The sequence below is a fragment of the Onychostoma macrolepis genome, chromosome 17, assembly GCF_012432095.1.
Source record: "Onychostoma macrolepis isolate SWU-2019 chromosome 17, ASM1243209v1, whole genome shotgun sequence".
NCBI lineage: Eukaryota > Metazoa > Chordata > Actinopteri > Cypriniformes > Cyprinidae > Onychostoma > Onychostoma macrolepis.
In genome coordinates, this window is record NC_081171.1 from 29,250,014 (window position 1) to 29,274,446 (window position 24,433).

The following is a 24,433-nucleotide window of genomic DNA, read 5'->3' on the forward strand; positions in this document are numbered from 1 at the left end:
GTGCCAGACTGTGACCCCGCCCAGCGCAGATCAGCGGCGGACGGCTGCTTGAACCCGGCGAACAGTCGCTCAGGATCGGGACACACACAGCCCGCTGAAGAGCTCCAGTGGGATCCATCCATATCTTGGGGAATATAATATTTTATTTTCCTGATCGTGTAAATCTCCGCATCTCTCTGACCGGGTTCACTCACTTCATCCGTGGATCTCTGAGCCGCCGCTGAACAGGTGAGTCGATTCACCTCTACCTTTCCATCTGAACGAGACGCCGACGAGGATGACGATCGGGTTCATGATTTTACAACGATAATAGTAAAAATGATCATAACGACGGTTGATGATGTTGTTGTTAGCCAGCTAACGAGCTAACTGGCTGTTTGACTTTGAGTTCATAACGTAGCATCCGGCTAAGTTAAGTCAGCTGCTAACCAGGACCTAGCGAGACAACATGACTCAAACGGATGTTTTGAGTGAGGTAAACAGTTTGCTGACTCTCTTTCGTGTGCAGGGTTAAGCTTCGGTTAAGCGGTTTGTTGGCTCGGACAGTTTTCTGAAGAGTTGCTAGCTCAGCTAGCCGGTTAGCAGCTCACCTGCCACTGATTCACAACACTGAAACACTAAATGCTCCGTTACACTATCGTGCATTCTGTTATTACGAACACCAGACTACAGGAATATCTTTACGTTAGGAGTTCATTGACATGTACCAAGCTGTAATTTCTTCTGATCAAGCTGCTTGTTCGTGATTAGTGCTGCTGATGTTAATGCTGGAGTTACTCAGCTTAGGGTGACATAAGTCAGAAACTTAACGTCTTTTTATGGCTTTGTAATTATCAGAGTATCCCAGTGACTCTAAACAACCAGTGTTTGCAGCTGTCACGCTCCAGAATGATGGTCTGCTCAGTGATGATTATATCCTAGTTTACACAACAACAAATTAGTCACTTATATCTCCTACCAGCATCATGGGTCAGCCTGTCATTAACCCTGACATATGAAACACTCAGAAGAATTAAGTTTTTTTGTTTTTTAATTTATTTTTTTTAATGGAACTGTTTATCGAATCTTTAGGCTATATATATGCATATGTGGTTTGTTATTGTATAATATTTGATACATCAGGCTTTTATGGCTCATATAGCAAGATAAATTAAGAATATGTTGGAAAAAACACCTTTCAGACCTTATTCAGAGACACAAAAATATGCAATTTGGTGCAGATGCTGATATTTTAGTCATATAGTTCAGTGAGATCTTTATAACAGTATAGCAGACACTTACATTAAATAATGTAAATACCAGTCGGCACTCTATGTCTCCAATAATATGTCTCAGTCAGTAGGATCATGATGATATTCAAATGCTTAGTTTAATGATCAAAAGATGTAATGCAATGCAGTACAACGATGATTGAGAGATGAACAGTTAAATATTCCTCCAAAGTCTGATGATAATTTTTGAGACTCACTGGTTCTTCTGAAATATTACTAACAATATCAAAGTTATTCTTCAATCATTAAAGATTTCACAGCAAAATGACACAAACTGAAGATGGACGTTTGTGCAATTATATTAAAAGACCTTTTACTTGCTAATAAAGTATAAAATATCAATCAGATGAAAGAAGGCATGCAGTAGATTGTGTACAACAAAGTTTTGATCGTGGTGATCCATTTAGAGGCATTGAAATTTGTCTATTAAATATGATGCAGTAGGCTTTACAGGTTTAAGCTCATGATGTGTGGTTGTAGTGATGGTCTCTGCCTTCATCTTCTTGGAGAATATTTGAACGATTATGCACTTTCTTGTAACATAATATGCTGATTACACATGGCAATAACTTATTTCCTCTTTAAAGTTCTGCCATAGCTAAAGATTTTTAATAGATGAAGCTGCTGGAATGCCAACCCACCAGTGTTGGATTTCCATCGAAAACGAGCAGGTTTTGTTGTACCATACATGTTCACCTAGACTGGCGTGAGGGGTTGGCTTTTCTTAGAAGTGTGATGACATTTGGAAACGAGTGCATCCAGTCGATGAGTCATCAGAATGGGAGCCGCTGTCAAACTACACACTTATGATGGGTTTTCTTGCGGGATGAAGTCATTTGTCATTTCCTTATAGAGGCTAGGCTTTGCCAAGATGGATATCAAGAGGCTGCTCTTATCTGTTTACTCTGCTACCTTTGGTTCCAGCTCAGCAGTTAATCATTATCATAAACTGTGTACCCTGACCGGTCTGGATCGTTCGGGTTATGTTTTGATATGATTGTGCTCAAGGTTGTACAGTTTTGCATGTATAACCCTAATAAAATATGACTGTACATCTCATTTATTTAGTCATAAGGCTTTTTGAAGAAGGCCGTACACCATTCTCTGTTGTGGATGATTAGGTCTTCCCTCCATTCCTGTCATCTATGAGGACTGCGTCTGCTGCGTTTCAGATTCTCTGTTTTATAGCTGCGTGTAAAGAGAGGTCAACAGGTTGAATGGCTGTGACGTGAGATATTACTGCTGTTTCTGCACATGGACTTTGGCCTGGTATGCGTCCAGTTCTCTGACTTAGTGCTGACATCACTTTCAATGACAGCACATTCATGAAATGTTATCTGGGAATCCAGCCATACCCCATTTTCACCAAAATGGTGCTGGTGCTTGGCCAGGGATCTGCGATTCTCCTTCAGGAGCAGCTCTCTTCAACTTTTGAGTAATTTAATTCAGTGTATCTGAAGTCAAAAGTTATTTAAAATCGGGATGAAACCGTGACAGATGGTTACTTCCGTGTTGTGACTCAAAAAAGGAAAATAAAAAATGTTGGTTGTTGATTGGATGGAGGTAGATGTGAATGTGAGCATACAGTCGATTGTAAGAAAAGGGTGGAGTTTAAGTGAGCTAAATGATTGGAGAAGTCTGGTGTACGTCACCAGAGAGAAGTCTGCCGTTTTACAGGAAGATCCAGTTATGAATTTATGCCAACTTAAAATACTGTACATATTCACTAAAAAAAACAATTGCTCAAAACCCCCCCACAAAGGTTTACATCAGTCTTTGGCAGCTTCTAAATAAATTATATTCAACAAACAAACTATAATGAATTAGAGGAACTTATTTTGTAGCATAAACGTGATTTTTTTTTTTTTTTTACACAAAAACAATATTATGTTGATGTAATGAATGAATAATGTAATTATGTCATCAGAAACTCATCAAAATTTAAGGTTTAATTGAATTATTAAATTAGGATTTTTAACTTATAACCTTGCATTTATTTAAGTAATAGTTCCTCTGAATTTTTATTTGGATGGATAAAAATTGGCTGGAGTAGCTTTGCAGCACTTTACAAATGGAAATGGGGTATCCGTGGACTAAATGCCGCCCAGTGCGCACAGCTTTGTTGGTTTAAATACAGTCTAGTTTTGTTTTGTCTAGCTGGAGTTGTTCTGAAAGCTTTAGATGGTGAGAAGACTGTCATGCCTACAAAGCAATACCTACAGTGATTTATCTATAACTTTGAAAAAATCATCAAGCGGTTTCAGGCCCCTGCTTGGCGTTTTCCCCTTGGTTGCATGACTGTGAAAGTCCATTTGAGAGGACTCGTGATGTAGCTCTGAAATGAACCTTCATCACTGCACTGGAGCCTTATCAACATGCAGAATAATGCAAATTATAAAGTCTCAAGCATCGTTAATGCTTATGCTAATAGAGACATTTGTTTCTTAAGGTATTGTGCAGTCCATCTGCATTCAGACCCAGGATCTGGATTTACAGGAACACAATGCTGGTGTTAATGACAACTCTTGTGTTGAAATCTGCCTGCCAGCCTCACCTATCAGCGTGTCGCAAGAGGAAGAGCGATCCACTCGCACACTGAAGAAATGGACATTGTGACATTCCTGTGAAGCTCGTCACTGCTGACGTCATTACTAACCTATTCATGTTACTAAAACTGCACCTGACGGCTGAAACTTCAGCAGTCCTGCTGCTTTACATTGAGCTCTTGATGTTACACATCTGCAGATGCTTTCACAGTATTTCCAACAGGATTTTGTGAGTCTGTGGGCTGAACCTCAGTCCGTCTAGGGCGGCACATCAGAAGACAATTCTGGACATTTACAATTTAAAGTTAAACTTAAATTAGAGAGGACCTTTTTTATTTGTGATAGTGCCTCAGTCTGTATTATATTCACACTGGTGTAGTTTTAGAATCCTAAACAATTTCAATATAGTAATAATAATAAAAATAACAACAGTAAATATTATTATTATACAATAGTAATACATTACTATCATTGTACTGTTTATTATAATATTTAATATTTCATTATAAGTATAATAATGATTGTACTTCCCATTGCAGTAGTAAAATTACTATACTTTTGTCTTAATTTCTTCACCTTGTAAGAGTTTTTTATTTTGGTTGAAAACTGGAGTTTGTGTGGAAAGTTTACAAAAATGTCTTTTTACAAATCTAGTGAAATGCTGTCCTTAAAAAGTCTTAAATTGTACCAGAAAGTCTTAATTATGATTTAAAGAGGTCTTAAATTTGGGTACGGACCAAAATCGCGATACAGCTTAATGTGGCAGCAAGATTAATTTTTAATGAGCCAAAAAGAATGTAAGAGAGAATGAAGAACGTCACACCTCTCTCTATTCTAATTCTATTCTTAAAAAAAAAACTTTTAGACTTGCACAGTTTGATTGTTGCTTTGACAAATCAATGCCACAAAACATAACGTTAGACATCTATTATATTATGAGAAATTTACACATTTATTTATATATATTTAAAGGTATCCACCTTTTTCGTGCCGTAAAAATGGGTAATTTGTAAATTCTATGGGTCTGGCTTCCGGTCTCATCCATGTCCAACTATTTTTAGCTGTACAAAACTGCTTGATTTTTGAAAATTGTCTTACCAGATTATTTAATGTATTATCTTACTTATGAACACACTGGTTTGTAATGCAAACAGTTTTACCGTTCACTGCACGTTGTTATTCTCCTCGTTATTTACCTATAGCGACTAATGAACCGAAAGTCTCGTCCATAGGCTTACTTCTGCGTTGAAGAAAAAGGTGGATATAAAAACATGAAATAGTTAGTCTGGTTGATGAAGAGAATTTGGTATATTTAAACTTGCATATTTTCAAAATGCTGTATTCTAATCACTTCCAGCATATTTTATGCCGACGGGGTGGACATGTTAAGCTTTGGCAAAGCAAGTAAGATTAAGCAAACTCCTACGAAGAAAATTTGTCATTTGAAAAGTCACCAATTTTACAAAAAATCTGTTGTTCTGATGTCACTAAAGGGGATGGCCTTTTCTTAAAGGGCAGGATTCCCCAATATGACAGGGTGGACAACCATTCAACGGACATGGACAAACTCTTCTTTTCTTATAAAATATATATATATATATTGTTTTTATTACCAAATGATTTTTTATTACCAGATGAGTAATCTCTTATTTAACGTAAGATAGGAGATCCACATCTAATAGGAGAACAACATTTTTAAATTCTATGATTTATTCTACTCTCATTGAAATTTAGTGAGCAGTGCATGGGACATAGCAAAATAACAGGCATCCTCTTACACAAAACTAAAAAAAATCTAGAAAATGTCTTAAGAGCCAAGTAATGCTTTTGTTATGAATATAAAAAATGAGTGTTCCACAGTTCACCCAAAAATTAAACTTCCTTTCGCTATGTCTTTACATGTGGAGTTCTCATATAAAAGGCCTTTGTGAAAGGGATGATTCAGTGCTGGAAGCTTCTTCTTGATAGTAAAGCTAATTATCAGGATAAGAGTGTAGTCAGCAGTGTTAACGCAGCCTCTGCAGTTATAAGAGCGCGGGACCCGTAGACGAGCGGCGCCGATTGAGCGCAGTGCTTTGTTCTCGGCGTGGTTATCGCCAGCCTCGCGCTCAAGGACAGCAACCTGTGGCACACTGTGATATCTTCTCAATAACCTGCACACGTAACGTCCTGTGGCGAGGCTTTGACGCTGGTTTCCTGGTAACAGCGGTGGGGAAGCCAGGGGCTCCTCTTCAGCCGCTGCGCTCACATTTTGGCTCCGTGTCAGAAGCAGGCTTGATCGTGACGGAGGCCAGAGAGCTTACCGAAGGCTCCTCGCTGTCATGAAATCTGTTCTGTGTGCTGCATCATGGTTTGCTTGGAATTTCAGCAGGATGGGTTGTGTAACACGAGGCTCGCTAGCGGTGCTGTTGATGTTACTGCAGAACATTGCTTTTTGCAACTGAGGTGAAGTCAGGATGTTTCCTGTGGTTTGTTTATGGGTAGAGCGTTTCTATTTACAGGTTTTGTCATATGTCGTTTGAGCTTCATTTGGATGTCTCTTCCTGCCTGTAGTCACTAGCAATTTTGTCAGATTTGTTGCAAAACATGCATTTTTTTCTAGGCTACGTTGTAAAAATGCAGTTCTGCATTGTTGGCAGAAGATCGCTGATGCAGATGTTTGTTTCAACACTGATGATTCTAATGTGAACACACGCACACGTACGCACACAAGCACATATTGTGCTTTCCAAGAGCTCGCTCCCTCCCTCCCTCAGATAAGACGAGAGTAACGTGGGAAGAATGTGCATTCCTTTCCTGAGGAGGAGGAGGAGGAGGAGGAGGAGACGGCAGTCTGGAGAGGAGTGTGTTTCCTCTGCCCCGCATCAGTGGACTGTCTTCAGCCGTTCAGGCTTTTATCAGAGATCCGGGCCTGTGAGATGAGTCACATCGCTTCTCTCACACCCTTTCCACTGAAATGGTGATGGTGCAGAGCTTTCCCAGGAACGGCCGGTGTTTAAACTAACTATGTTACTTTATAAATTGACAGCCAAAGTAATTTAATTCAATGACTTTGTGACATTACCTGGCTTTGATCTCAAGTGATAGTTTAGATACAATAGAATCTCTTTTGCTCACCAAGGCTGGACTTATTTGATTAAAAATACAGTAAAATCGGTAATATTTTGAAATATTATTACAGCTTAAAATTAGGGTTGCATCGATTGCAATTTTCTTGGCCGATTCCGATTTGTTTTGGAATTGTGACCTGCCGATTCAGATTTTCTTTCTAAGAACTATAATTGACAGCATATACAAACAAAAATCTATGCAAATTTCAATGCAAAAACTATTTACATAATAAAATAAATTTATTAAACATTACAATCCCCCCAATCTGGACTAAGTTAGAGATTTTCACTCACTAAAACAGCTCTCAAAATAAAGTGCTCTGTGACTGGAAAGAAGAAATAGTTAACTTAAAATGAGTTGCTGTATGTAACAAAACAGATGTCATTTACCACTATGTTTATAAATGGTCATTTTCCCTAAGCTTATTAAAAGTGTTATCTTTCACATCAAATTCTTACTTTGTTTCAATTAATTCAGTTAGCATAATAAGAAACTGTAGAGTTGTCACCATTCAAATGAAATTAGTATACTAACAACTATCTTTCCACTGCAGAGGAAATACAGAAGCTGCATCTGAAGTGGTATTAGATGCATTTACACTACAAAATTTCAAATGCATGAATAATTTTATAAGATTAATGTTTTGCATATTTTTTAAACATACAAATAAATGATACTTTTAAATGACTAAACCACCAGTAGGTGGCTGCAGGTGTCTGTTTTAATGAGTGAGTCATTTATTCATTCATTCAAACGAGAAACGAGGCAAGTGACTGTCCTTATGAATGGGCCACTGAATCATTGACTCACTCGATTCGTTCAAAAACGTGGATTCATTCAGTAATGTTGCTCGGAGACACACAACAGTTCTGCTAACTATTTCCATCAGCAAAAAAAGCCAAAACAGTCAATATTTTGTCTGAACTTCATTTTAACTTCTTGTTTATTGAAATACTATTGTATAAAATCAGTGTCACACTGCAATCGTGTTGATATTGATATTCGGGGGTTTTGTAAATTATCTTTTTTTTGTTTTTCCTACCGTGCAGTAAGTATGCATCTATAAATCTCTGTGAGTTATTTTGTGTGTGCTGTCTCTCTCTCTCACTCACTCAGGCTGTGCAAGCCTCATCTGGCACGACATAAATGCATTACCAGTCGCTGTTTACACTGAATGCAATTCAAATTAGAATAATTCTCACGCGAAGTAAATGCAGTCAATAATAGAAACAGGGCATCGATTAACTGAATGCATGTGACATTAGGCTGCTGCAGTGTAAACCGCTCCATTGATTATACTGGGAGTGATCTAATTTTGTTTTAGTATTATTTATAAGTAATATTGCTATGTGCATTTTAGTTTTTAAATATGTCCATTTAGCTTTATTTTTTATTTCAGGTTTAGTAGTTTTTAATAGCTTGTTTTATTTCAGCTAGTTGCCAAGCCAATATTTTTTTCCTTCCTTCTTTCTTTCAGTTTTATTTTTATTAAAGAAAAGGATTTCCGTGAGGAAATTATTCCCCCGCCCATTCGGTGGAAATGGGGCCAGATTGGGCACTCTGTCGGTAGAAAAGGGTGCACGGGACCTGATAGAGGCCTTGTGAGCTCGCTGCATTCTTCAGTCGACTGGACACAAGCCTCGCTGTGCTTCAGCAGCGGTCACCTGCCCTCGGTAAGCGATCGGTGTCGGGCTGCAGCTCTTCTGGAGTCCTGACAGCCCCTGAGACGCCACTGAGACTGATCAGAGCTTCATTCAGAAGCAGAGGAGCTGCTATTTACGGAGCGCACTGCTTCAAAGCAGTCAAACCTCTGCGGTCTGTGCCGCTGGGTAATTTTCCATTATTTGGACTTCTTTTGCTCCGCTGGATGCATTTGTCCGTGGAATGGCGATCTCTCCGTGGCTTCTCATGCAATACAGTCTCCATTGTTTTGGACGACAGACAATGAGTTCTTTCAGTTTGTTCAATTGAAGTTGTGGGCCTGGAGGGAGAGAGATGGCTGGATTGGTGGCTTCAGGTGTCACTCAGGCGCAGCGCAGTCACCCAGAAGGAGAATGTTAAACACCACAGGCCTCGCCAGGCCTCCTTGAGTGGACAGACTGGTCGGACAGGGTGTGATGAAATCCTCTCTCTGGTTTGAACCAGCACACTATGAGTCACACAGGCTCCTGTTACCTGTTCTTTCAATATTGTCTTTCTTCTTGCACCCCAGAGCATTTCTTATCTGTTCTGGTTGAGTTTGATTTGGACACTTTAAATAACCTAAGCTCTTTGAAGACCCGAATGAAGCTTTTACAAACGCTTAGTGCTTACATCAAACATGACTTTGTGAAGCTGTTGCTGTTGAAGTCGTAGGACAATCTTACTACTGCTTCTATTAATAAAATTATTCAAACTTGATTTTTTTTTTTAAAAGATATACCGCAAATTTTTCTTCCATGTTTTAATTTTAACAGTAAACCTCTGTCATGCAGCAGCATGCTTTGTTTGCCAAAACTAAAAGGAATTGTAAAATTTTCATTTGATTACATTTTAAAAGATTAAATTGTTAATTTTTTTGATAATAAATGTGTATTAAATCTTAAATCCATAAACGTCAGGAAAAAAACAAACAAACATTTTATTGTAAAACTTTCATTAAATTGTTGAAAATGTGAATTTAACTGATGATAAATGCTTTTTGATCGATAAAATTGACCATTGAAATAAAATTAAATTGGGAAAAACAGAATTTGGGGGAAAAATAAAATGAAGAAAAAGAAGCATGTTTTAAAAACATATTGAAAGTTTTTGCATTATGACATTATTTTAATTATGACAATTATACATGTTTCCCCCAAAATGATTATTTTTATTTTTTTCCATACCAATGGTACACATATATATTTCCTTAAATGTTTTTTGTGAAATATGATCCAAACGTGTTCCTGACAGTTTTATTCAGAATTATAGGTTTTTCAATCTGGTGAATGGTTGTTAGTCATCTGAAGGATTGCAGGTGTATTACTGGCTTGCTGGTTTCAGTCGGGATGGATGGGTCGTGTGATTTTAGTCACAGGTTTCAGATGTATTTGTTGCTGGACTGGCAGAGCCTGAATAAAACATGAGTACAGCCTTCAGAGAGGCTCTGGTTTCAGTAGGGCATTTAACAAACACAGTTTACTCTGACAAGACCTGCTTGAGCTCCTTTAAGATAGTCAGCATAACCTTTGGCTGATGGGCCAGATTACCCGCCTCTGACTAGTACTATTAACAGCAGACGCAGGGCTCGTACTGTACGTGAGTCAGCCACACCAGTAGGAGTGGGACTGTTAATATCTTTCTGAAAAAGCACAGGTCAAATAGAGTTCAGAGGCGCTTCCACTGTGCAGTGAAGGGTATTGGGTATTACTTTAATGGCATTTGAAGTTTTTAATACGAAAGTGATTGGCAACATGAAAACTAAAATTCATCTGGAGTTACTTAAGAGGAATTTTTATTGGTGCCACTTAAAAGTATTCAGATCCCTTGGACTTTTTCATTTTTCATTGTCACCACATGGAATCATGATGTGTTGAACTGAGAATCCATGTAACCTTTTTAAACTAGGGTTGTGGTGTATTTTACTGCAATTCTTTTTCGATCAATATTCTTCTTTGGGTTTAAATATGTAATCTACTTTTTTATTAGTTTGTTTTGTGTAGCTTCAGTTCTCTTATTATATCTTGAATGATGTGTGTTGTATCATGTAGTAGTTGGTAGGGGTGTAACGGTACACAAATATGACGGTTCGGTACATACCTCGGTTTTAATGTCACGGTTCGGGATGATTTCGGTACAGCAGGAGGAAAAACTAAACTTATTTTAGTTAAATAAACAGTGGTCTTAGTGATAAAAATCTACCTCAGATTATGCTTAAAACTATAGGGAGCCCTTTACATTATAAGGTTACAATTAGGCCTCACAACTTAATCCAAACCTAAATTTAATTACTATTTATTTTTAAATAGATGATCAACACTCAACTTAAAAAAAAATAAATAAATTGTATGCTAACATGTAAATTGAACATAATGCAGTTTTTAAATTAACTTATAAATAATAAAATTTCTAGGCTATTTGTTAAAATATATTCAATGACACACTGGCTGTCATAGCATGTTTCATAACAGATTAATTTAAACATACATTAAATAATTAAGACTAACATGTTTAGTGAAATATAATGAGTATATGGTGTAGTATTTTGTGAAATGCTTCATTTCTCTAGTGAACTTACGAGCTGTGGACACTGATGACCTGCTGAGGTAAATGAAATGCTACATGAGATTGTATTTCCGTGCTGTTTTGTTGATGTCTTTCTGCGGTTGACACACTGATTGAGCAATTACATGAGGCGAGATGTTCAGTCATGTTTATTCGTGTTAAAGCTAGTAGTCCAGAGGAAGGAATGATGGCGTTCACTCGCGCTCCGCTCTGCACAAGTCTGCGGTGCGTCACGACCCGGGACCCGGGACCCGGAGCTGATCGCGGCGCTCGAGTCAGTGCTTGTGGTGCGTTTCTGAAGCGTCCCAGAAGCGGCTGTCCAAGGCGTTTATACAGCGATCTCGGATCAACGGTTCGGTACGAGTACGTGTACCTTTTCACCCCTAGTAGTTGGTGATAAATTGCACTATTGATGTCAACACAATGAGGACTCGTTCACACATACTGATATAAATTTAACAGCATTTTTCTGTTTCCAGACATTAGGGAGTTTCAGCCGTATGTGTGAATGGCTGTGATATGATTCAGTCGTATTAACTCTCAGCTGCTGTTGCCCCAGAGTCATGTGAGATACTCATTATTAATTTTAAAGGAAGATTCCGTCATCTGATAAAACCAAAAAATTTGAATGTGTCAGTTGTGTCTCATTTATGAGTTTGTATGCGTGTTTAAGCCATGATTCCTGAACAGAGTCTGTGTCAGCTTTGTAAAGTATCAGGAGTGAGGAAACTGGGTCATTGAGCACAATTTAGCAACGATTAATTTTTTTTTTCCTAAGTATTTTCCTGAAGGAGTAGGGATCAACCAGAGCGCTTGGTTTAGGGCTGCAACTAACGATTATTTTAATAATCGATTAATCTGTCGATTATTTTTTCGATTAATCGATGAATCAGATTTTTTTTTTTAAAAAGCATTCATTTCCAACCCTTTATTCAAAAACAGAACTAAAATCTTTAGAAAGTGCACAAACATGTTGCTCCTTGAACATCCCTGAGCTGTTATAATAATAATAAAATAAAATAAAAATGGACTAACACAAAAAACATACACATGTATGCTTTACATCTGCAAAAAATTAAATAATTTAACAACACTGCGTCGTTAGCGTTGGTATTGTATCAGACACCTGCACTTAACATATGAAAATCAAGCTCAAATGGAGTTAATAATGTTTTTGACCAGAGAATGACGGAGATGGAGTGTTTTGTCTGTCGTTAGAACGGCTGTAACTGTTATGCAGTGCATAAGTGCATTAAGTGCATTATGCTTTCATCAACTTTACAGGTTATATAACTTTGATTGTAGCTATATGGGCGCTTAGTTTTTCTTGTTGTTTAATACACTTGGCCAAAATCTCAAATTAAGCGCTTATGCACATAATGCACAGGATATTTAAAACGATATAGACAGCAAATAACTAATTCTTCTCCACTCTTCAAACACACAAAACATTATCCTTTACTGACATAGTGTTTGAGTAAAGAAAACGCTGTACTATTCAAACACCAATTATTTATTCACCCTTGCATTGCGAAAAAGCAGAGATCTCATCTTCTCCAGGCTGTGCGTCAATCTGAACGGAGGCGGGGTGAAGTTACGAGGTCTCGCTGAGAGCTCGATGATCCAATGGCGTTACGAAGTTTTACTGACAAGTTATTTTAATGCTTATAATTGGTTTACTATTTTTAAAACTCTCTGATTTAAAATAATAAAAACGAATTATAAGCGACTCAAGTTTGGATAATTTTTCACAGCACCTGACTGGGCTAGAGTATGGCAACTGCCATACTCTGCCATACGCAAACGCCGCCCCTGCTCCCACACCTTGGATGACTTGGGTCGCACGGATTTCTCTGCCTCCGCCATGTATCTTTCCTCTACCTCCGCTCGTTTTTTTTTTTTTTTTTTTTTTTTAATAATCAAACGTCTCATTATGATTATGAAATTCGTTGCCAACGCTTTTAGTAATCGATTTTTATCGATTTAATCGATTCGTTGTTGCAGCCCTAGCTTGGTTATATTTTTAGGATTACTGAATATGGCTCTGACTGTTTTTGTCTGTTTTCTTAACTACATATTTTCATAAAGCGCTCAGTTGAATGATTAAGTGATTAATTTAGATTTTATTATTATTTCATATTAGAGTTTACTATTATTTAAAGAAAAATCTCGTAGCGTTAATTGCAGTGTAATAGTAGGGCCCTATGATTTTCGTGATGTGGAAAGCACAGACAGAATCGCAAAATCCATTCATAAAAATGGAACTTGGTGCACAACAAAGAGTGTCATATAATTTGGCAAAATTTTGTATCAAAAGTACACTTAATCAGATGGTGATATGGATGGACTAGTTTCTATGAATATGAAAGCACAAAAAGACTGTTATTGAAATCTGAAGCCTGCATTCATGTAGGACTAGGTAAAAAAATACTGATTTCTCGATTTTAATGGATTGTCATTTTTACAAAATGATATTGATTCTTAAATCCCAAGAATTGATTAGTCTAGCCTGTTTTCAGTTAATGAACGGAACATTGTAGCATCCAATAAATCGCAGTAAGCTTTGTGCTTTGTTACTTTTTTGATATGAAACAAAGTCTCAAATTTCACATTTCTACCATTTTTAATACCGTATTCAATGCCGCTTTGGCGCTGTTTAAGAGTGACAGATCGCTGTAGCATGAAGTGTGCGTGAGCTGATCATCTCCTCTGCTTTAATAACCGTTTCAGCACGAAATAAACATCCGAAGGCATGTTAAAAGAAAGAGTACAACTTACCGAAATCCGTATCCTGTCTCGTGTAATCGCTCAATCATTGTTTCAACTGCGGGAAAACATCAATGTAGCAGCTTGTAAACAATGTCAGGTAACGTCACATTTACCTCAGAAAAAACATTTTCAGTGACCATAAAATCATTAGTCAGCTAGAGAAATGAACTCTAGATAAACTCTAACATCATTTTTTTACTGTTCTTCAGTGTGTAATTTAGGTTTAAATTAATCTGGCAGGTTTTTATGCCACCATTTTAAATGTTTATATTTAAAAAAAAAACAAAAAAAAAAACGGATTGGAGTAGAAATAAAATTGTAATTGTAACTTTATTATTATAAAAATTTAATTGAGTGTAATTGAAGTGTTTGTATATAAATCAGTTAATTTTAACCTTCAGTATTATAGTAATATGGTTCTCATTTATATTTTCCAGTGTTAGTTGAGAGATTAAAATGTTTTTTTTCCTTGAGAAAATTTGGCATGTCCTGTACCTGACATATATCCAAAATAATCTATATTAAATCGAATCAAATCAAGATCGTGTGAGTCCGAATCGAATTGAATCGTCTACTGTGTGCTGAAGTCTGCCTCTGACTTTGAGGACATGAACTTCATCTCCAGAGCTGCTCCGAGAGTCACTTCACCAGCATCTCACCAGAAACTCAAAGATCTTCACTACAACACACCAAAATAAAAGTTTGATTTATTTATTATTATTTTTTTTTTTATACATTATACATTATATATTGTTCCGTAGCAATTACTTCTCTAACATTACTACTAATAAGAGTTTATTGAAATAGAAAATTTGAAACACTGAGTAGGGAAAAATTAAACGCATATGCTTGTATTTATGCCACCTCTGAGCTGCATTTAACAGTTGGTATAATACTGATTTGTATGTGATTGGTAATGGATCAGATCGGTCTAATTATTCTACCTGAATTTATTCATTAAATGTAAGAATTTGATAGAGAAGACGGTGCATGCATAAATGCACTTATAAAGGTAAAAACGGCCCTGGAAATCAATTAAAGGGGGCATATATCGCCCCTTAATTAAAATAAAAAAATCACTGTGGGGAATTGACCACTGCACAGAATATGAAGATCTTTGGGAGTCAGCTGTCCACGACGGGCCTAAACCAGCCAAGATACCAGCACAAAAACACACTCATCTGTATCAACAAAATCTCCGAAAAATATATCGCACAGCAAACCACCAACCCTCACCAACACCAGAGTACAGCAATGTTACTGCTGTGGATCAACCTAAATTCAGAGTCTAAAGGCATGTTGGAAATAATTCACGAAGCGGGGTTTATATATGGTCAGGCCATTATTGTTAGGAAGAAACCCGTACACTGTGTGATAGACTCTGTGTGTCTTTCTCACAGCAGCAGACTGTGTCTCTCTTCCAGGGAAGTGTACATGAATAAATGTGCTAGTGCACTCCGTCTCCATTATCATCCTGAGATTGCTTCAGGCTGTGTGCTTTCTATCCCAAACACTTCCTCTTCCTGTTTCCTTCTCTCTGACTCTCTTCATGAATGTTTTTCCTGTCGGCATTGAGGAACTGGCAGAGACTGGATAGGCTTGTGGATGTTTTAAATGAGATCAAATTCACTCTCTCTCTCTCTCTCTCTCTTTCTCTCTCATACAAACACATTAGGCCGGCCGTTTCAATACGTCACTTATTAACTGCGGTGTTTTGCTTCTTTAAGCAGGAATGTCCTGCGGCCTTGTGCGACAAACTTTGCATTTCTATAACAAACATTTACATATTGCATGGTTTTAATGAAACTGTATATATCTCATGCATCCTGCTCAAGTTGAACAGAAAAAGCACATTACATTCAAATGGAGTTGTAGAACAAGAACTGCAAATCCTTGATTACATTAGATATCGGAGTCAACTTTCTATTATTTGACGTCCTGAGGAGTCTTGGTGTCTGTCCGAGGGCTTTGTCAAGTGAAGGTATGCAGACCTGCCCTTCACAGATAACACTGAACCCTGACCGAGCCATTAACACGTGCTTACTGTCATTTAGATATGCAAATAGCGGTGCCTTTGTTTGCGTTTCTGCTCTGCTCTCATAAATGGCTTATCTGTGGTACTGTGTACTTCACAGTGGTCAAACATCTGGACTGTCTCCAGCAGAGACTCCGATACTGTTTGCGGTCATCTGTGAAGTGCAGAGATATTCTTTCATCTGCACTTTTCATCCTTACAGATATAAAGCAGATAAGTTAAGCAGAGTACTTGATAGCAAAACCAGCTAAATCTCGCAATTCCCACAGCAAAATACTTTTATTCCACATGGACTAAATTGATCAAAAGTGACAGCAAATGCATTTATATGATTACAAAAAATATCTCTTTTAAATAAATGTTGTTCTTTTGCACTTTCTATTCATAAGACAATCCTAAAATATACCACGGTTTCCACAAAAATATGAAACAGCGGTGTTGTCGCGGTACCAAAATTTGTGTATTCGGTACCAATACCAGTGAAAATCTACGGTTCTCGGTACCAAAGCAAAACACAAAAACATGCTAATATAAAAACACATTATTTTTATTAATGGTTAAACAAAAATAAACCGTACAAAAATCAATGCCATTCTTTATGCTTATTTAAAATTGTTTCAAGTTTTTCCACAAGTAATAAAAGTATGAAAAAAAAGTAAACAAGTTTCACCCAAAAGGTTCTGGCATATGTCTGCTGCCACTGAAAAACAACTGTAAACTGTTGTCTGTTTTAGGGTTTGCTGGTGCTTCATGATCTTCCTCAGCCTGCAGCTCAAATATAACATTTCAGTAAATAACAAACCTCAGCTTTTATAATAAATTTAGATAACATACATTTTAAGACAAGTGTATATCAAATAGATGGAAACTAGTATTAAAACACTTTACAATAAGATTCTATTTGTTAGATAACATGATCTATCAATAAACAATAGTTATATAGTAATTATTCTTCTTGGGGTTGATTTTCAAAATTAACTAATACATAAAATCAAAAGTTCAATCTGTTAAAATTTTTTAATGCACAATGAACAAACATGAATAATCAAGTGTTTGTATTAAATAACATTCACAAACATTAATTCATGTTGTAAAAATATATTGTTCACTCACTGTATGTTGATGTTAGATAATAACATGAAGTCATGTTAATGATTATTGTAAAGTCTATACAGAAGATAAAATTTGACTGTACTTTCATTTAACCCAAATTGTGTACATATTTAATTTTAAAGGGGGTTTAAAACCTGCTAGTTATCCAGCCAAGAATAACAACTAACTAGCTAAAAAAAAAAAAGCCAGACATAAACACTGTTAACCATTTGTACATTCTCTAACATGCATACTTTAGATTCACAATTCATCTAAAAGCCTCTGGTGTGTGACAACAGTAACTGCCATAATGTCCTCCTGTTTTTTTTTTGTTTGTTTTTTTTTACCCAAATAAAAGTTATAGGCGCATTAAATAGTTAATAAAAAAAACTTCATTCTAATGCTCATTATATTAGCGTTAGCCGCGCTTATGCTAACGATTAACTACACTAATGGCGACATTTATTTCAGTCCGACATTCAAATTAAAATATGGAATAATATTCATAACAAAAGATCTAAATATTAAATATTACATTGAAACTTACCTGCTTGAACTCTTTCATTTGCTCCGGGTGTCGGTCGTTAACCCTTAAAGACCTAGAACATTTTTGGGGCACCTGACACGCCTGTACTTTTCTTTGTTTTTTCAGTTTTTAATAATTGGGTGTTTTTTTACTGTGTACTCAAACAGAAACTCCTGAAGTTTTGATTTTTTGTTTTGTTTTACACTTCCAAATAAAATTGTGTCTACATATAACATTCCCCAAGCAAGTTATAGCCATTTATTACAATATTGTTATAGGCGCTTTTCAGTGAAAAATTCTATTTACTTTACTAACAATATAGATGTGTCCAAAAAAACATTTAGGGAGTAAAGAAAATGGAAACCGTGTTATACAATAACAAAATACAGTAAAAAATTCAATCTGAGTATAAACAACAAACACAAACAGTGCAGCAAGTTGTGAAAAAATTGTCTTGTGCAACAAAAATACAAGCAGTGCAAATGATTCACAAACTACACACAAAACAGGTGAGAAATATATAGAGTGCAATAGAGTGCAAATGATCTTTATGAACTATATAAGTATTATTTACACAATATAACAGCCAAATGGATCGATCCGCTGGCTGCACTTTGCGTCAGAATCGATTTTACCGGGACATCGCCTCGCGACGCGAATACCTAATTTCCAGTGCTTTATCCCATATGTACCGCTTTTTCAGCCTTGCTTTTGGTTGTTTTATGCCAAAGTGCTCTGTCCTGTGTTTTTCTGGGCTTTTTCAGAGTGCTCTCATGCAAATGTGTTGTTTTGTGTTTGTTTACTTTCACTTTGCGTTGCTCAAATTCCCATAGAAACAAGCCAAACAATGGTTCAAAAGACCAAAACCTATGTTTATGGTTGAATATGTGACAGTTTGAACCAATCTGGGCACAGGGTGGGACTTAGCCTCAACAATCGTCCCTGTTTGGCTCAGAGGGACGAAATACATTGGTTTCTTCTGACCAATCAATGTTGTCAAAATGTGATGACGTAATCACGTACGCTGCGGAGCTTCTGAATATCCAACTGAGACAAATCTCTGCTTCACGACACTTTTTAAAGCATTCAGATAGGATTAGCGGTTCAAAATGTATTAAACATTTAAGAACAATAGTTATTTTTAGCCGTGGGCGGCTGTCTCGGTTTTTGAGGGTTAAAGTGTTTTGTTAGTTTGATGTGTTTCCTCCTTTTGAGGTCGCCACGTCTCAGTGCTTTTATGAAGAGAGCGCATCTGCGCACCTTTCAGATAGCCGGGTTGCACTTTCTTTCACGCTTATTGATGTCCGGTATTGGTGTGTCAGGAGGCACCTCAGCGGGTTTTGGTTCCCAGCCGAAGCTCAGTGATCAGTTTCAGCAGCTTACAGAGCGTTATTCCAGCGTGAGACTGACGGCACTGGAGAGATCTGCCTCTGCACCTGTCCGTGTGTGATTCTGTCTCGTGTAGCACACAGACGCACGGTTTGTTAACATGACGTGTCAGTCAGTTTCTTTGCATTTGTCTGAGTCATTAAAGGAATTAACCATGCTGAGCCCCCACTGATTCTCTCTCTCTCTCTCTCTCTCTCTCTCTCTCCATTTTTTTGTCCATCCCTCCTGCTCTTTCTCCATTCTGGTATGGAGTTTTTAAGGGTGAAGATGCCCCCATCAGACATATATATATATATATATATATATATATATATATATATATATATATATATATGAATTATGAATCACAAAAATAAATAAATGAGGCTCAATCATCTATTAACAAATGTGCTTGTTTACTTTAGCACTTCCGTCAGTGAACACTCAGCCTGCAAAACACTAAAATAAATATCAAAGAAATAATACAGTTAAATAGGAAAGTAGCCTTAAATAAAGTTAAATACACTGTCTACCTCACGCGAGCGCCGCGGAGAGAACCCATTATAATCAGTGATGCCGTCTACACTAGATGCGAACCTAGGTGCGATACGACACGACAAATCCCTCACAGTAAACTGCCTCGTCCTATTTATGATGTACTGACACAAAGTTCAGATGTCCTGTAGACAGACTCGACCTGTTGTGCTGCGACGCGGCGTCCGGTTTAGACACAGTGCACTGTTCCGCCACCAAGCAAGCGTGTATTTGTTTAAGTTTAGTATTTGGTTTCCCAAAAAGGTCCATCGCTCATCACGAAATAAATTTGCTAAATGCAGAATAAACTGTATTTTCCTGCGCTCAAACCTGCCAATCTAAAGGAAATGCCCTGCATGGTGTTTGAGGTAATTAGTGAATTAGCATAGATTTATAGTCTAAATAAAACAATCTGCAACTGTATATTATTACACTTGTAAACAAAACTTTGTATTATGCTTGTTATAGAGTGTGTGACGTCACGTGCACTACCGCCGGTGGCAATAGACAACCGCGGTGACAACCGACCATCACGGTGATGCGGTTGTCACGGCGACCGTCACAGCCCTAATCAGAGGCGTATCTGAACTCCAGGAGTCATTCACTTTTGGACAATTAATAGCTCATCTAGTAATTTCTAGTATTACATTCATTTTTTTGGACTGTTTGATTTAGATCTTGGATAAGACTTTGGTTATGACTGGCAGCACTTCAGTTTTGATGGCCTCGTTTTGGAATATGAAATATTAGGATTTTAATCGATTCTCATTTTTACGAAATAATATCGATTCTTAAACCCCAAGAATCGATTAGTCTAGCCTGTTTTCACTTTTCAATTAATGGATGGAACATTGAAGCGCACCTCCCATCCAATAAATCGCAATAAGCATTGTGCGTTGGTACTTTTAATATGAAACCAAGTCTCAGATTTCAATTTATGTCCTTTGTATTGCAGTATTCAAACAATAAATTTAGTTTTTTTGGTGCTGTTTAATGTGGAGTGACAGATCGCTGTAGCAATCAATATTGAATCAAATCGAATCGGCATGCTTGTGAATGAGAGTCGAATCGAATCGTGAAATTTGTCAAAACCCAGCCCTATGAAATATGCATGTCTGTGAAATATACAGGCCAAACACAGCAAGGTTTAAGCTGACCCAAGAGTGAACGTAATTGAAGAAATTCATTCCCCCAATCTGCTATTATTCAGTGATGAATTATAATAAATACAAAACATCTCAACTGTAATGTCTGCGATTGTGAACTTATATGTACTTGCATCCTCTGTGTCGGATTAAAAAAAGTTTATTTTTAAAGGAAACGGTAATCTGGAAATTTTGAAATTGTAGGTATACCACTGTTTTAATTTTTTTTTTTTAATCAGTTTAGAAATGAAGAGTGTTAATGTTTTTGCTTGAATGGAGGTTGACTTTGTATGTTGCCTCTTTAATATGTCTACTTAGACATTTTTTTTTTTTTTCTTGGTTTGTGGTGGTGATATTGTTTGGTTTTGCTGCACGTGAGTGACAGTGTTTCATCTTGTTTGGTGGTTTATGTCGCGATATGAATCAAGGCCTCTGTATAATGACTTTGTTGGTGATATTCAGTTCTAATTTACACCAGTGTTTAGTGTTTTCCACATGTGATCTATTTGACTAAAATGCATCATAATATCAGGGGTTATTGCAGAAAGCAAGGTTAACATATCATATAGACCCCAAACTCTCATTTTTAACCAAAACTTACTTCTTACCCGTGGTTATTGGTACCTAAAACGAGTGCTGGAGTAAGTTCAGTCAGTTTTGTGTATTTTCTTGAGACGTTCGCTGAATCCAGGAGCCACTGTGGATACTTTAGTGTAAAGGCACTTTACAGTCGTAAAGTAGTGTTATCTAAAGTACAGGTACTAAAGTACACTAAATTGATACTTCAATTTTAAATTTGTAACAGTACCAGCCTTTCCACAGGATGGCAGTCCCAAGTACCTGCTCAATTCTTGATTATGAATTGTTTCGCTATAAACAATGTAAATATGAGGTTAATTTTGCAGTATAGACAGATTTGTTTTTAAAGAGAATGCTCTTTGCTCGCTTTTTGTATAAAACTTTGTTCGCTTGCTGTTTATAATCCATTCATAATTAGGCCTAAATAAAAGTTGTATTTTTCATGCTTTTAATCCCACACCATATTAAAATGAGGGACTGAACGTGAAATCGCGATCTTTGACATAATAACCATAAAATTTGAAATGTCGAAATGGATTTGTGCTTCAAGTCAATATAAGAGCAATAGACCTGCCTCGAGTTCTGTTTCCTGTAATGCATTTCTATGTTTTTCAGTTTTCATACCCTCCTTGTTGGAACCGGAAGTTGAGGTTTGCTGAGCAGGGTGTGTCACATTATCTGCTTTCTGGAAAACACACAGGTGTAAAAGGGGAACGGTTTGATTATAAACAATGAGGACAACCACATCTGAATTTTTAGGACACTTAAATTTTTTTTAGATTCACACCTGTATTTTGAGACCGAGTTTGGAAAGCTAGTGTGTGTCAGGCCTGCATGTGTACACTGCTCCTTGTGTGTGTGTGTGGGGGTTTTGGTTACTCACAGAGATGGTGATATGAGCAGCGTGTCGTCTGAAGGCTTTGGATGTGATCTCTGTCTGACAGCAGAGCTGGTCCCATCAGTTTTGTGGTCTGTGTGTAACCCAGATGCCCTACACACACAGAAACAAAAGAGCTGTCAGTTCAGTCAGATCTGATGGATAAACTCAGGCCTCCATTGCTCTTGTTTATTTCATAACATCATGTCAACTGTGACAAGCCTTTCTGTGATATGGACAGCGCCAACTTTGATATCTAGTAGTAGTAGTAGTTTATATTAATATTATTAATAATAATAATAACATTTTAGAGATTCTTTTGCCACAGTTTGGAAAAGAAAAATAACTTATTTCATAGACCAGACCAAATATTGTGGCAGCAGTAGTAGTTTGTTAGTGGTTTGTTCAATTGTTTAATTACTTTATACATGGATCAAAAACAAACAAGCAGATATGATTTACTGAGCTGATTAGCCTTGACTGATATGTTATGCGTAAGACTTGTCAGTGACATTCTGTGTGGTCTGAATGTGATGAAATGAAAATATTTTTTCAAATATTGCCAATAATATCAGCTGGCAATATTATTATACATTTTTTGAGTATTTTGTAAATGGCTGTGATATTTCTAGTGAAGGTTATCGTTCTGTCCTCTGTTCTGGCTGCTCCTCTGTGCGACGCTCTGTGCGTTTCAATAGATTTGCTTTGCTTGGCTGTAATCGGCTGTTTCTAAAACTGGCTGTTTGTCATGGCTCAGAAAGAAATGAACCAGCAGTTACACAACGTTCTAGATCCAGAAGAGGGTTCCCTTCCTTCCCAGCCCTTTTTCACTTCCCGTTTAACTGTGTCCTGTTGTGTAAGATCATTGACTCACTGCCGTCATTGACTCATAGGCATTATGCAGCAATACGCATCGCATGACCTCATTACGTTGCATTAAAAAAAGAAGAAAAAAAACAACTTAATAATAATGAAAAGTTTTAGTTTTAGCGCGGTGTAGTACTTTTGTTAACACTTTATTTTACAGTGTCCTTGTTTAGGGCCCTATAAAATCTTTTTATTTCCCCCCAAAATCCTTTTTTTCCCCCCTTCCCATTTCAGTTTTTCTGTTTTAATGATGGTTAAATAAAATTTTTGTAATCGGAAAGCTTGTCTAAATAATTTAAATCATGAAACTTGTATAATTTAACAAAATTAAATATTTATTTATTCTGTTGTCTGTTTGAATTTTTCTGTATTTATGATTTAATACAAATTTATTGGTAAGCAAAAAAGGAGGCCAAAAACATTGACACTTTAATCTTTGAAATGTAATTCACAATTGATCATTTCTCTGTTGTAGCACAACAGAGGTTTAATGTTAAAATAAAAACATGAAAGAAAATGGTCATACTATTGTTGTTGTTGTTGTTATTATTATTACTTTTGAATAAGGTTTCATTTGTTAACTACATTTTTATGTATTAACTAACAATGAGCAATGCATTGTCACAGTATTTATTCACAGTATATATTATCTTTGTTAATGTTAATTAATAAAAATACAACTGTTCATTGTTAGTCCATGTTTCCCCAGGTCCATTAAATAACATTAATAAATGCAACTTTTGATTTTAATAATGTATTTGTAAATCATGAAATCTACATTAACTAAGATTACTAAATGCTTTAGAATTATTTTTCATTGTTAATTTACGTTAACTAATGTAGTTAACTAATGTAAGCAAATGGAACCTTACTGTAAAGTGTTACTGTTATTATTTTTATTAAAGCGGTCATCGGATGAAAAATTGACTTTTACATGTTGTTTGAACTTAAATGTGTGTGCGCACAACCACCCTATAATGATAAAGATCCACCCAGTGCTTTTTTTTTTTTTTTTTAAATCCTCATAAATCATAACCCCTTTCTCAGATTAAGCCATTCTCAGATTCTTGGCAGAGTGACGTCACACAGAGAGGGGCGGGGTAAGCAGAGCTCATTAGCATTTAAAGGGACATGCACCGAAACGGCTCGCTGTGAACAGAACTGTTTTTGACAGGTGAAGGGTGTTGTTTTACACTACCATTGAGAAATTTTAACCAAAGTATGTTATAGACTTTTCACTAAGACCCTAAAGAATCATTTTAACTTGTGGAAAATGCGCATCCGATGACCCCTTTAATAAAAAGTGTTTGCCACTCATTGGTTGGGAAAACATGTAGCCCTGCCCCTAAAGCATGGCATTGGTTGAGTCAGTGTTGCTGTGTCGGGCTGATCAAGATCTTCAAACAAAGCAAGCAAGGTTTCAGTACAGAGCCACAGTGTTATTCTTTCAGAGAGATCAGCCTTATTT

The 24,433-nt window shown here is 36.7% G+C and overlaps 1 protein-coding gene across 8 annotated transcripts in view; it reads left to right on the top strand.

Annotated features, from left to right (window-relative positions):
• Positions 1–24,433, top strand: part of numb (NUMB endocytic adaptor protein) — a 60,422-nt gene continuing 35,989 nt past the window's right edge. For 4 of the 8 annotated variants that reach the window (XM_058748525.1, XM_058748524.1, XM_058748530.1 and 1 more), the window contains exon 1: positions 1–228. The gene's annotated coding sequence lies outside the window, so the exon portion shown is untranslated. Of the gene's footprint in view, positions 229–322; positions 476–24,433 lie in introns of those variants that run through there. The other 4 variants (XM_058748527.1, XM_058748528.1, XM_058748529.1 and 1 more) reach the window with 2 other exon arrangements.